Here is a 14,566-nt window from a genome sequence, read left to right as displayed (position 1 = left end):
CCTTACATGTCCTACCCTTGAAAACCATGTTCTTGCACTGATACATAAAATAAATGTATAAAAAATATAAACAAAGGGTTTACACGGTTGGCTTGAAGGGTCTGAATTCTTGGGCAATATCTCTGCTTTTAAATCAGGAGTCTGAATTCTTAGTTGCCAATGGGGACATAGAGTTATTTGTATGTCTTCACCTATAAATGGCTATGTGTGGACTAAGGCCTCTTTAAGGCAGTGCTATGTGTGTAGGCCAAGTATAATTTTTACCAACCAGGCCAGAAAAATACAGGCCAGGTGGTAACCCTAGGCCTTGCATTCACAAGTCATTCAAGCAAGGCAACATGGAATGCACTGGGACTCACTGAAAATACCCTGGGTAGAAGCCACTTAAAGATAATTGCTGATTGACTGCCCTGTGTTCCTGTACTGTTTGTGAATTCCCTGTAAGGTAAGGCTTTTGATATAAATTATATATGAATAATACACATTTATAGAGCTATGCTGTCAGTCTTTAACTATTTATATATATTATATATATATTTATAAAAAATATATTTCTATAAATAGAGAAATATTGCCTTCGAAGCAGCATTAAAGATTTCAACTACATGGTAACAGTGGCTTCTCAGACCACTTTATTAGCCGTTTGTTAATAGCAATTCATAAATTAATAGCAAAACTAGCCTTGCATTATATATCTTCAGCTCTTCTGTGAGCAAACATAAAATGCTCACTCCAGTGATAGGGATAACTGAAATATATCAGAAAATCAAGAGTATTAATAATAAAACAGTGTGAGCGCTCCAAGATCCACAACATTAATCCACAAGCATTTGCAGATTGTACTTCAAGCCAACAACTCCCACAGTTCTGATTTTCATTATTTAACCCCTTTTGTTTCTAAAATGGAAATGAGATGGTAAACTCATTTCTCAGCACATTCCCTAGACTGAAAGCAGAACTAATCCAGATCGGTATGCATGCATGAACTAAGAAATGTAACCTGTGTCTCCCGAGTGAGAATTACAGAGACACCATTTATATTTGTGTGTGTGTGTATGTATATAGTTTAACAGTCTGAATTCTTTAAAACCAAGCAACGATTTCTTGGACAGATTACTTCCATAGAGTTGACATGAAGAAGTCTATAGCAGTAATGCCGATAAAAAAGAACTAGCTGCTTTGTTTGCAGATAGCTAGGCACCCAAGTAAGGAAAGGAATAAGCGAGTATTTCATTATACCAAAAAACAAGATTTACAGCATTGGTCTTGTTTATATTTTTGTAGGTTTTGAATTATTTGCCTGTTTCTTCTCCCTCTTTCAAGCTTTCAGATTGGGGTCATTGACTGCAGCAGCAAAAAACTATTGCTCTTTGATTTTACAATTTTACAATCATTTTATTTGGCCCTTTCCTATTAATCTTCCAGTCTCTCATTCACACCACTGGCTGGTTGCTAGGATAAAATGGACAGCTGCTGAATCAGATAGCTGCTGAAATTCTAGACTACTGAGCTGCTTAACAAAAAGCTATGAAATTCAAAAAAGACAAACTGCAAATTGTCTCAGAATTTTACTGTGCAGCATAATAAAAGTTAATAAAATGTGAACTACCCCTATAACACTTTATTTCAGTATTATCCAACCTGCAGCCAACAAGGCTCATTTACCTCTGCAAGTGCAGTTGCGGTCCCCACAATTTTTCAGCATTTAGTTGTGTGTAAAACCACTTTGTTAAAGGTACTTGGATCATAATGTATTCCTTGTACTTCCCTATAGTACAGAGAAGTACAAGGAATACAAAAGCTGCTGTTGACGTACAGCTCAGATCACCCACTGACAGTCGCCAGGTTGTAGTACAGCAAGAGTTGAAAGGCCATCAGTCCTACTTTACCAAAAGGTGCCAAGGTGCCACAACCAGTAAAGACAGGCCTCTTTGAAATAAAAAGTCCTTATAAAATGAATATAAGCAATAATAAAAGTGGATGTCCTACAGTTTTCAGTGCTGAGCTGACATTATCCGTTGCCTGACTTGCCATTACTGATCAGTACTGTAGAGTGGAAAGGGTCAGAAAGTGCAAACACTAGTATATGGGATTCTAACACTGCTTAATCCCTCCTCTAATAATTACCACTGAGGAAGCAGGATACACATTGCTGCATTTATATATATTGCATGAGTTGTGGCTGTTTTCATCAAACATTCATAAGTATGACTGAACCGATAGTACAAGCCTCAACATTTCTCTTCACTTTTTCCCCAAGGACTTTGATATAAATGATTTTTTTTTCTTTTTACCGACCTTTTTGGCAAAGAAGAAGGAAAAACATTAATTCTTCAACAATTCAGCAAGAGGATACAAGATACTGCAAGTAAAAAGACAACAAGATGCAGATATAAGCTGACAAATAACTAACTTGGCAGGATTGGATAATATTTAAAGCGTTTAAATAAAGAAATGTTTCTAATACTCTGTGAGGAGAGAATTGTTTATTGTAGATTAAACTGGATAACAAATTTATCACCAGAATCAGTTGCAGATTTCCCCATAGAAATCATGAACTAAACCATGAGAAAAGTCACACTTCATCAAAATGAAATGGGACAATTGTTTTTTTGGTTGACCCTTGATATCAAGTCATAATATATATATCTTCTGACACCACAAAGTCATTTCCTCAGTCTATAGTAGATTACTGTCACATATCGTTAGCCTCTGCTTCACTTCCCTCAGATACAAGAAAGCTGACTTAAAAGTAATCCTGATGATGAACAGGCTCCAGGAATTCCTTAGGTGAAATGTTTATTAAGGCATCAAATGCATTCTAGCTATGCAGCAGTATATAATATATATTAGAGTAAGATAAAATAAAAGGATTTTAGTCAGAACTACATTGAACAGTATACAGTAATGAAGTTTTAAATTGGTAATATAAAGAAAAGAATGAACAAAGGATAATAATTTCAATGAATAATAACACAAATGGAGGTAGAGACTGAGGACACTAATTTCCTTACACTGAGGGTACTGACCTAAGTTTCCAGGTGTCTACCTATTTACTAACCCACTGGCCCTCTAGACCTTGCCTTTGAGGTTTCATTTCTACTGCTTCCTCTGGTTTACTTTTGCCTGCTTTGACTTTTGGCTTCTTGCTGCCAGCCCTGACTTCCAGCCTGCCTTGACTACACTTCTGCCTGCCAGTTCTGACCTCTGGCCTGCCTGACCAAGTGTAAAAAACAAAAGTAATAGAAAACTACTTTTGAAACAACCTCACCCGCAACAGCTACCTCTCTGTCTGCTATTAAGTGCACACTGCATGGAGAACTATAAGAACAGCTTTAAGCAGTCATAGGTTCCAAGTTTATGGTTTGAGTTACATTAACAGATGCCACAGGAATCTTTTCTTAAACATGGTAGGAATTCATTTTTAGTTGACAGCTCTCTGAAAGTCCCAAGTAGAAGTCTACCTCTGCTGAGGAAGAATACGATAGTAATACATTAACTAACTAATTTAATTGCCTTTTATGAGGAGGTGAGCAGGAACCTCGATGTTGGGATGGCACCTACTTGGACTTTGCTAAAGCATTTGATACAGTACCTCACAGAAATTTAATGATAAAATTAAGGAATACTGGCCTATGTGAGTGTATAGATAGGTCAGTATAGGTTTGTGTGTGCTGGGTTCATTGGAGGGGTTGAACTTGATAGACTTTGGTTTTTTTTAACTCAACTTAACTATGTAACACCTAATGACAGTTAAAATAATAATAAAAAAACAACAACACAGGCACTCTCCATTAAATACTTCTTTGTGCAAAAATCTTACATTCTTTTATTTCTTTAAGTTGAGATCCAGAATGTGTTTTTCTTTGTAAGGTACATTTGCTCATTTTTTGCAGCTGAGCTAACACAAAGCACCTCTGTATAGTTTATTCGGTTTTTGCCATTTTTTTCAGTAAGAAAGGGACTAACAAAGAGTTAAAATAATAACCAATACATTTAACCCTATAAGCATCAGGTTTTGGTTGTCAGGCAAGAGTCACTAGATGTAGGCTTGTGAAGTATCAGGTTTTGGTTGCCAGACAAGAGTCACTAGATGTAGGCTTATGAAGTATCAGGTTTTGGTTGCCAGACAAGAGTCAATAGATGTAGGCTTATGAAGTATCAGGTTTTGGTTGCCAGACAAGAGTCACTAGATGTAGGCTTATGAAGTATCAGGTTTTGGTTGCCAGACAAGAGTCAATAGATGTAGGCTTATGAAGTATCAGGTTTTGGTTGCCAGGCAAGAGTCAATAGATGTAAGCTTATGAAGTATCAGGTTTTGGTTGCCAGGCAAGAGTCAATAGATGTAGGCTTATGAAGTATAAGGTTTTGGTTGCCAGGCAAGAGTCAATAGATGTAGGCTTATGAAGTATCAGGTTTTGGTTGCCAGACAAGAGTCAATAGATGTAGGCTTATGAAGTATCAGGTTTTGGTTGCCAGGCAAGAGTCAATAGATGTAGGCTTATGAAGTATCAGGTTTTGGTTGCCAGGCAAGAGTCACTAGATGTAGGCTTATGAAGTATCAGGTTTTGGTTGCCAGACAAGAGTCACTAGATGTAGGCTTATGTAGTATAAGGTTTTGGTTGCCAGACAAGAGTCACTAGATGTAGGCTTATGAAGTATCAGATTTTGGTTGCCAGGCAAGAGTCACTAGATGTAGGCTTATGTAGTATCAGGTTTTGGTTGCCAGACAAGAGTCACTAGATGTAGGCTTATGAAGTATCAGGTTTTGGTTGCCAGACAAGAGCCACTAGATGTAGGCTTATGAAGTATCAGGTTTTGGTTGCCAGACAAGAGTCACTAGATGTAGGCTTATGAAGCATCAGGTTTTGGTTGCCAGGCAAGAGTCACTAGATGTAGGCTTATGAAGTATCAGGTTTTGGTTGCCAGACAAGAGTCACTAGATGTAGGCTTATGAAGTATCAGGTTTTGGTTGCCAGACAAGAGCCACTAGATATAGGCTTATGAAGTATCAGGTTTTGGTTGCCAGACAAGAGTCACTAGATGTAGGCTTATGAAGCATCAGGTTTTGGTTGCCAGGCAAGAGTCACTAGATGTAGGCTTATGAAGTATCAGGTTTTGGTTGCCAGACAAGAGTCACTAGATGTAGGCTTATGAAGTATCAGGTTTTGGTTGCCAGACAAGAGTCACTAGATGTAGGCTTATGAAGCATCAGGTTTTGGTTGCCAGGCAAGAGTCACTAGATGTAGGCTTATGAAGCATCAGGTTTTGGTTGCCAGGCAAGAGTCACTAGATGTAGGCTTATGAAGTATCAGGTTTTGGTTGCCAGACAAGAGTCACTAGATGTAGGCTTATGAAGCATCAGGTTTTGGTCACTGACATTCAGATAGCATAATGGATAGGGCTAATAATGTAAAATTCATAAAGAAAAAATAAAATGAAGATCACTGGGAACAAAGAACAGGTCAGTCTAAAACTTAACATTCTAAATTATGTTGAAGTACAGATACTTTTTCCTAATAGTTTTTCTATGACACCTGCAGTAGTTTCTCAAATAAATTGTGCAAACTAACTGTTTATCATTGCTTTGAAGGTTTATTCTTAAGTATGTTAGTTACAGGAATAACTAAAAGCAATTTGGAATAAAGCTAGAATTCATTACTAAAATGTAGGCAAATGTGGGTGGAATGTGGTTATCTTTGCTGTCCTACACGTCTGGTCCCCAGTAGTGCAATGGCTGCAGGGAAGTTTTCTATCCTTCATGTGTTTGTCGTCACTCCTCCATGTGCTGTAGTTCCTACCACTGCCCAATACAAGCTGGCATTGTAGGTTAAAGCACTCTTCATTTAAATTGGTTCTGTTGTCATTTTATGTAGTAGATCATCTGCTTCTGTTTTTTACTCTCCTCTTTCCATATCACCATATAGAGGCATTCGGAATAGCTTAGATGTTTATTCACCTTCACTAACTATGCTACAATGTAGACCCTTTATCTTAGGCAAATATATTGTCCGACAGCACACATGTCACACTGTCCTTGTAATGTCGTGTTTCCCATTATGTCTCCATGTATCTATACAGATACCCCTATGCCCCGTGCACTTTGAAAAGATCCAGCATATTTACATGCTAATAGAGCTGACACTCTTCTTATACAAGTTTACTACAATAAAGAAGCACATAGAGGAAGAAATTTTCACTTTAAATGCTTATAAACATCAGAATATCTAAACAAGAGTAAAATCGCACTGCAACTTCTTTTCCTCTCTCTTGACTATGTACAGAGATTCACTCCAGCAAACACAATTTATTCACAGCTAAAATCTTCCATTTCTCATGCAGGAGATTTCTTCTCAATTTAATATCAGCGCATTGAAGCTTTGTAGGGAGAAAAAAATCTCCTTCCAAAACTAGAATAAAAAATTGTATTTCACAGGCTATAATCTCACTAAACATTTTTTCATTCATTCACTTTTTAAGAAAATGTATGTTCGGCCTCAAAGCATTTTAAATGTACATTTTTGATTATCCCAAAAATGGACTGACTGAGAACTGACTGCATGTTTTATTGGGAGTATTTCAGCCATGTTGTAAAACCTTTATGAAGAAGACGTACCAGGTACTAACTTGTATTCTGTACATCAATGTGATCTCACATCACTTTTAACTCTCCACTGATGACAGGTTATGCAATGTAACTACAGTTAGTAATGAATGTTTCTAATACTGATCACCCACTACTGCAGAAGAAGCTTTATTTCTGCCTTAAAGGAGAACTACACCCTAAAAATGAATATGGCTAAAAATGACATATTTTAAATAGTGAACGTCACTGCACCAGCCTAAAGTTTCAGCCTCTATAACAGCAATGAGCCAGGACTTAGAACTTGTCACAGGAGCTCCTCATCTTGGAAAGTGTCTGCGACACATTCTCAGTGGGCTCTGGGCGGCTGTAGAAAAGCTAAAGTTAGGGGTCATTGCAAATTGGTTGGCCTGCAATATGAGTTGATCCTACAAGGCTGATTATTAAATTCTGATGCTATTTTGCACTGGTTTCTGGGCTGCCATGTAATTATCTGTATTAATTACTAATCAGCCTTATATTGTGACATTTATATTGTATTGTGAGTGGGTCCCTAAGTTCAGTAAGTGACAGCAGAACAGAGCATGTGCAGGGAATCCGCAGAAAAGACTGGAGACACAGATCTTCCCTGCTAAAGGCCTGTGGGTGCCTTGGGCTGGTACAGAAGCCCAAAACATAATGTACAACATTTCTAGCCTACTTATTTAGTTAGGCTTTAGATCTTCTTTTAAAAGTCACATTAAACAACAGTCTTTTTTCCTTTGTGCTATTGGCCCCTGTCATGGGCAAAGCCAGATGTGAGATCATGCAAAGTGACACTTGGACAGCAAAGAGACAGAACACAAAATATAACAGCAAGATCACAGAAGGGATCATTGTCATATATGGGCTAGATTAGTTTGTGGTACTGAACTTACCTTGTTTGGATTGTAAAACCTAGTAAGACACAACTAGTTATACCAGTACATAATTATTGTAACTTGTTACAATAATTATTGCATATTAAAAGCAAACAAGACTATAAGGACCCTTATGGATCTATGTGGATAAAATTAAGGTTTTTATAATACATTATATTTAAAGGACAATCTCTTGTCTTATATATTAACTTATAGGTGAAGTCTTATTAAAGGAGAAGGAAAGGTTACATCACTGGGGGAGTGCCAAAATGTTAGGCGCCTCCAAGTGACTTTAATCACTTACCATGCGCAGTAGAGTGAAAAGCCAAACTTTAACAAAAAAGCAGTATTTTTTACTCTACTGCCATTGCGCCAGCCCCAGGATCCAGAAGACAGAAGAAGAAAGAGGAATCACTCGCTGCAGCTACCCCGGGTGGGTGTGGTTTTCTCTTAACAGGAGCTCCAGCCCGGGGTAAAAGGTAAGCAATTACAATCACTGGGGGGTGCCTAACATTTACACCCTCCTAGTGCACCCCCAAGTGACTTTAATTGCTTACCTTGTACCCCGGGCTGGTGCCCCTGTACGGAGAGAACAGCACCAGCCCGGGGTACCTGCAGCGCAGCGCTTCCTCCTTCCGCCTGCGTTTCACTAAGACTAACACAATAGGCGCATGCGCAGTAGAGTGAAAAGCCGACTTCTGTGTTAAAGTTCGGCTTTTCACTCTACTGTGCATGCGCGCACAGCGATACAGGAAGCGCTGCAGGTACCCCGGGCTGGTGCTGTTCTCTCCGTACAGGGGCACCAGCCCGGGGTAAAAGGTAAGCGATTCAAGTCACTTGGGGGTGCCTAACATTTTGGCACCCCCAAGTGACTTTGCCTTTCCTTCTCCTTTAAAGAAAATAAGTAACTTTTGTATACTGATTTGTATATCACTGATTTTTTTAATATTTAGAATTACTTTAAAGCACTGATATATTTGTAACACACTTTTTTACTAATGAATAGATACTGGAAATGTCATACATGCTAGTAATGATTTTCCCCTGGCACCAATGTGCCTGCAGCAGACACACACAAAAATTCTTGGTAAATGGCATTGTTGCAAAGGTTCAAGACATACAGTGTAGTGTTTTAATCCTTTCCCTCTAGATAAACTTTCAAAACACTAGATCAGATTGCCTCCATACTAATCTGTCTTCCTCTGTCACTTTTCTCATGTCTCTTTTTCACATTCCTTCCTATTTTTTATCTATCTCTTACTCTATTTATCTCCTATAATTATATTTTCTTCATTTCTTTAGATTTTCCTTAACCACATTCACATTCTCCCTTATCTCTCTTTTTTCAATGTGCTTTCTTTACCACTATTTTTGGAATCCAACATGACAGTGTGGATGCCATTTGCAACCACCAGAAAGTTGCTATAATATTTCTGTACCGTAGTTTAAATTTGTTCTAATATTTAAAAACCCTGTTACTCTCAATACATTTTCGCCAAGCACTTTAGTGTTATTTTAATCCCCTGTGTTAGACTGCAAGCATTTGAATCAAGTGCTTCACTATAGATTTGGACTAATTTGTTCAGCCCTGTGTAGAACTGTATCCTGACTGATGGTACATACTGTTATTATAATAAATCCTAATAACTATAAAGAATGGTGGCAGAAGACACTACATATTAATCAAACCTGTTCTGGGATTTGTAATTATCCCTTTAACTGATTGCTCATCATGGACATCAAAGACTCTCTAGCTCTGTGCGGAGTAATTTATTGCATTTAATTCTTTACCTTTCATTAAAAATGAATTGTATATGAGACATCTCCGGTTACCTGACAAACCATGTATTTCTCCTTTTTATTCTGTGCAATCTGGAAACTGTCTGAGCTCAAGGACTTAATCTGTGCGGCTTTACAAAATAAATTAAAAAGAAAAGTGCCCATGTGAATAGACCTGCATTGCAAGGAGCAGAATTTAATCAGTTAGTCTATTGCTATAGGTGTAAAATAAATCTAACTGGTATTATAAATCAAGATAATCGAACTAGCTGAGTTTTTCTATTGGGAATGCATGAATGCTGGGAAGGATTTATTGTTTTCATGTAACTTACTTCTTTGGTAACAGGCTCTAGACCTAAAAAATGTGCACATAATTCTTTATAAGTAACAAATATAAAAGAACAGTTTTCAAGCTGCTTATAACTCATTAACAGGCTTCTAATTAAACCATTCTACTAGGTTCTGCAAAAAATAGAATTACTTTAGCCACAGAGAAACAGTGCCTTGATGTATTTTGTGTTTTAAATATGTTCTATAATGTTTACTGATGGGTTGGTTTACTGATCTGGCTTTTGAAAGTGACCTTGGTAGCTCTATATTATAATGCATTGTCTTGAGATAAAACTACAAATTCTAAAACATAAATCACTCACTATGGCTGTTTATAATTTACATTTTTGAATGTATGTTTTTTTTCTTTTTTTAATTTTTAGGATGTCTTTTCTACAACATTTCCTTCCTTGCCAGTTTCAGTCTTGAGAATGAGGCTGAGTGTTGCTGAGAATATATTGTTCAGTTGACCTGCTACATATTGATTTATTCCTCTCACAAGTCATGTAATTGAGAAGAAATTAATGTTTACCTTTTTGATACTTAACTCTGATAAGTGCAACAAAAATTTTATCATATCATACCTGGATACTCTTCCACAACAGATTGGTATACAGATATATTGCCCAGTTAGTACATTTATTTCTGCTCAGATGTGAGGCACAGCTGCCAGCAGGAAAAGCCAGCTCAGAAGGAAGGGGAGGCTGAGAAGTTGATCACCTTCTGCACTCCGCTTTTGATTTCTTACTGACACTTATGCAGTGTCGGACTGGGATACCAAGGGCCCACCAGAGGACATAATATGTAGGACCCACCAATCATTAGTGAGCCTTTAAAACATTTTTCTTGCTGAGCATGCCTATGATAGATACGTTTGTTGTCAAAACTTGGCTAATATAGCCAAGTACAGGAGGTCCATAAATATTTTATACAAAGGTATTAAAGCAAACAGTGTGGGAGCTTTAGTAAAAATTCAGTACTAATGATATACAGTCAGTTTCGTAATTTTTGTTACATTTCACTTACTAGTACAGGCTGTGATAATACAAAGCAATGTAGTGGAAACACAAAAAAAAATGCAAAGGGTAGCACAAACAGATAGACAGGCAGTGTACCAAAACAGGCCAAACCCCTTTATCCCAGTGCAGTACAGCTTTGATTATTTTGTTGTTTGAGGAATCTATTAGCTCTTGCTCTCCCACTGAGGGCTAAAACAGACGGGGTGATAAGTTGCTGCGACTTTAGCTGACTAATTGCTGTGACAATACCTCCATTAGTATATACACAAATCTCTGCATGCAAAATGCACTGTGCAGTACAAGTTGCCAAGGCTTTTTATAGCGAGCTCATTAGCCGCCACTACTAGATTTTAAAAATAATCTTCACCCTTACACCCTTGCCAGCCCTGTGTAATTAGCAGCCTTCCAGGATTCTCATGCTTATCTAAGGAAATAAATGTGGCCTCTGTCTTTTTGTTGACCACACCACCCTAGTCCCAAATTAACTCTTAATTTCAAACATAACTTCCTTTAATGATTTGGAGTCCCCAGGCACCTTTCAAAGAAACACTTTTTCTTCTTTTTTTTCCCCACACGTTTTTTCATTTTGGGGGAAACTAGAAATACTGGTGGGAATAAATGAAACTTCAATTGAAACTTAATGATCTGTCCTCCAGAAATGGGTAAGATCAGCTGCATGGATAAGTGTGCAGATAGATATAAGCCATGGATTTCAGCCAAATGCCCAGTACCGGCACTGCCTTTCCCCTTTCCTTGCTTTGTACTCCCATCTTACCTAGTCTGTCTCTTCTGGTATCTTCCTTCATCCCTATTGCTCTCTGTGCTTTCTGCTCACCCTTCCTTCTTTCTCCAAATTTTTAATGTTGCCAGTTTTGCCCTGCAAATGTATAGAAGTCGACAAAATCCATGCACATATAGACTGTGTGTAACAAAAGTCATTGACGGGGATAAATGTTGCCCACAGGCCTCCAAGGGGACAGGGAATTCCTTAGACTCTCATGTATACAGTTAATACAATAAAGGTTCTAATAGAATTTGCACCTATTCTTTTCTGGGACCTGGGATCTCAAACAGAGCAGAAAGCAGGGCAATCTGCCTCCCACTTTGTAAATGCCTATGATGTTATATAGTCTGTAACTTTCTAATCTTTCCATTTTCTTAAATAAGTGTTAGCTTACTCCTTCTATAAATCTATGAATTGCAAGAGGATATTATTAAGAAGAATGGTTATACTCTACATCACAGGTGATTTGTATGACTCACTTGAGGAAGGTTGAGATTCTGTTTTTTTTTTCTCTATGAGTCTCTCTTGATGGCTCAAGCAATAAGAGCAAAACTGGATTCAAATATTCAGTAGCTCTTTATCTTCTTAGGGAGATTTTTTTTAAAGAACTTCCATTCCCCTTATCAGTCTTTTGCCACTTCGTTTTCTCTTTAAACCCTCAGAGCAATTGTCTTTTTAAGTCAAGTCATAATCTTTATGAGGCTTCATCCACATGGAGTCTGCAATCATTGCAGAATTAAGCAGTTCTGGCACATTGAAATTGACTGTACAGGTATTTTCTTTTAAAGTACAAATCTTACCTCAAAAAAACAACAATGAAAGACAGAAGTTGCCCAGTGAGAAATAATGTATAATAACAAAGACTGCTATTTTGAACAGAATGGATACCCTGAAAAAAATGTCCTACAGGTATGGGACCTATTATCCAGAATGCTTGGGATCTGAGGTTTTCCTGGAAAAGGGTCTTTCCATAATTTGGATCAACCTGCCTTAGGGCTACTAAAAAATCAATTAAACATTAAATAAACCCAATAGGATTGTTTTTCTTCTAATAAGGATTTATAATTATATCTTAGTTAGGATTAGTTATATCTTACAAGGTACTGTTTTTTTTTATTACAGAGAAAAAGGAAATCACTTTTACAAATTTGAATTATTTGATTATAATGCAGTCTATGGGAGATGGTCTTCTGGATAACAGGTTTCTGGATAATGGGTAACCTGTATCTACAAAGAAGCAATATTTTGAACTATGCAAGGATAAATGTTAAGTGTTGCATTTTTAAAGGGCTAGCTACCCTTCATTTTCCTCAAATTTCAAAACTCAAATTGAAATGAGCTTGATATTTGAAAATATAACTGCCATTGGCGTTCTACATAAAGTTGCCAGTTTTCAGATGTCGAATATTTGGAAATCAAAGTGTTTGTGTTTATTAGATCCCAAAAATGTAAGTTTTGAAAATGTAAATTCAAATTCACGATTTTTCAATCAATAGGAGTTGTATGGGGGTCGCACTGTATGACCATGTACATTTCCTCAATGTTTTTGGTTTCAGCTACTGAGGTCTCATTTGTTTAATAATTACATTTTTATTCATTAACAAAGTTTTCCAAGAGATGGAACTTACCAAAAACATTTTGGTATGTTTTTTTCTGTAGAGTGGGCAAGTGGGTAATTGAGTCCTGTGTGTTGGTTGGTGACTGGGCAACCAATGAGAAAAGGACTGCATGCCTTACTCAGCTTGTCACAATTAAACTTATACACTATATTGTAGCTTTGAGTATTTATCCTTCAGTATGAGCAAGGCCATTATAGCATTGCATGTGCTCTCCCACAGCTGAAACTTTAAAGCACTTGCAGACTTTATATTGATGCTTTCTCTATCCACAGCGTGAACAAGATACTGAAATTATTGCATAAAAATCTACAAACCAGTGTTTGTGCAGGGTTTTTACCTTAGAAGTCAACTTAATGTACTGGGAAATGTAATAAAAGTATTAGGCAGAATAACAATGTAAGCAAAATTCTCATTTTGTAATGTAATATCATTCTTTATACAATTTACCCTGCACGTTTTAATAGCACTTTTTGAAGACATGTTTGGAGATCACAAAATAACTTTTCCAGTAATAAGTTTTTATTACATGCACTGTGTAAAATATAACATTACTGTTTCTAAATTGGTATGTTATGTATAGTACATATACATTAATAAACTAAAAATAAAATACTCCATGCACTGCACACTTATTTCTTTTTGTGTTAAGGGATTTTGTCATGATTTTTATGGTGTACTTTTTATTTCTAAATGACACTGTTCACATAGCAAATAATTCACTCTACCATTTAAAGTTTTATTCTTGAACCAACAAATGTATTTTTTTAGCTGTAATATTGGTGTGTAGGCAGCCATCTCAGTGCATTGTGCCTGAATCTAAGCTATCAGAAGAAGCCAGTGCTACACATTAGAACTGCTTTCAGGTAACCTATTGTTTCTCCTACTCCCATGTAACTGGAGGAGTCCCAAGCCAGACTTGAATGTTTTTACTATTGAGTGCTATTCTGATACCTACTGGGAGCTGCTATCTTGCTACATTACCATTGTTCTGCTAATCAGCTGCTGGGAAGGGGGGTGAGATCACTCCAACTTGCAGCACAGCAGTAAAGTGTGACTGAAGTTTATCAGAGCACAATTCACATGGCTGTGGCACCCTGGGAAATTAAATTAAATGTAACACTTGTTTGGCTATGAAATGTTTAAAACCAGGCTAGTAGTGATATGAGAGCATGTGTTACATGCAACTCTCTTTATTAGGATGGGCCTTCACTTAGATGGAAGAAATCTGGACAGGAGCTGAGGGTGTAGTTGAACTACCGCTCACTGCAGCTGAGAGTGCACTCTGAGTGCACTCTGATGCAGAAGAGAGGGTGTACACTGGTTTATCCCACCTCTTGGTAGAGTCTGGGCAGGGAAATACACCTTTCAGCCAATACCCCTTGGGAGGTAGTCTGGGTAGATATCTGATCCTTGAGGTCGATAACCTCTAGTATATGAAGTCCTCCAGGTGAGTAGGGATCAGGGTTTATTCTGGCCTGTCACTATCTCTACTCCATGGCCCTGCACTGAGGTAACATTGCCAGATAGGAGAAATACTCCCAGATCTAAACTCT

General features: G+C 37.4%; 1 protein-coding gene across 1 annotated transcript in view; it reads left to right on the top strand.

The window, feature by feature from the left end:
• LOC100493773 (tetratricopeptide repeat protein 24) overlaps window positions 1–10,631 on the top strand; it is a 36,644-nt gene extending 26,013 nt beyond the window's left edge. The window contains exon 7 of the mRNA XM_031899171.1: window positions 9,975–10,631. The gene's annotated coding sequence lies outside the window, so the exon portion shown is untranslated. The remainder of the gene's footprint in view (window positions 1–9,974) is intronic.
• Window positions 10,632–14,566: the final 3,935 nt, after the last annotated feature.

This window comes from Xenopus tropicalis, chromosome 3 (genome assembly GCF_000004195.4).
Source record: "Xenopus tropicalis strain Nigerian chromosome 3, UCB_Xtro_10.0, whole genome shotgun sequence".
Classification (NCBI taxonomy): domain Eukaryota; kingdom Metazoa; phylum Chordata; class Amphibia; order Anura; family Pipidae; genus Xenopus; species Xenopus tropicalis.
The sequence above is the reverse complement of the archived record's forward strand: the minus strand, read 5'-3'. Positions and strand labels throughout refer to the sequence as shown.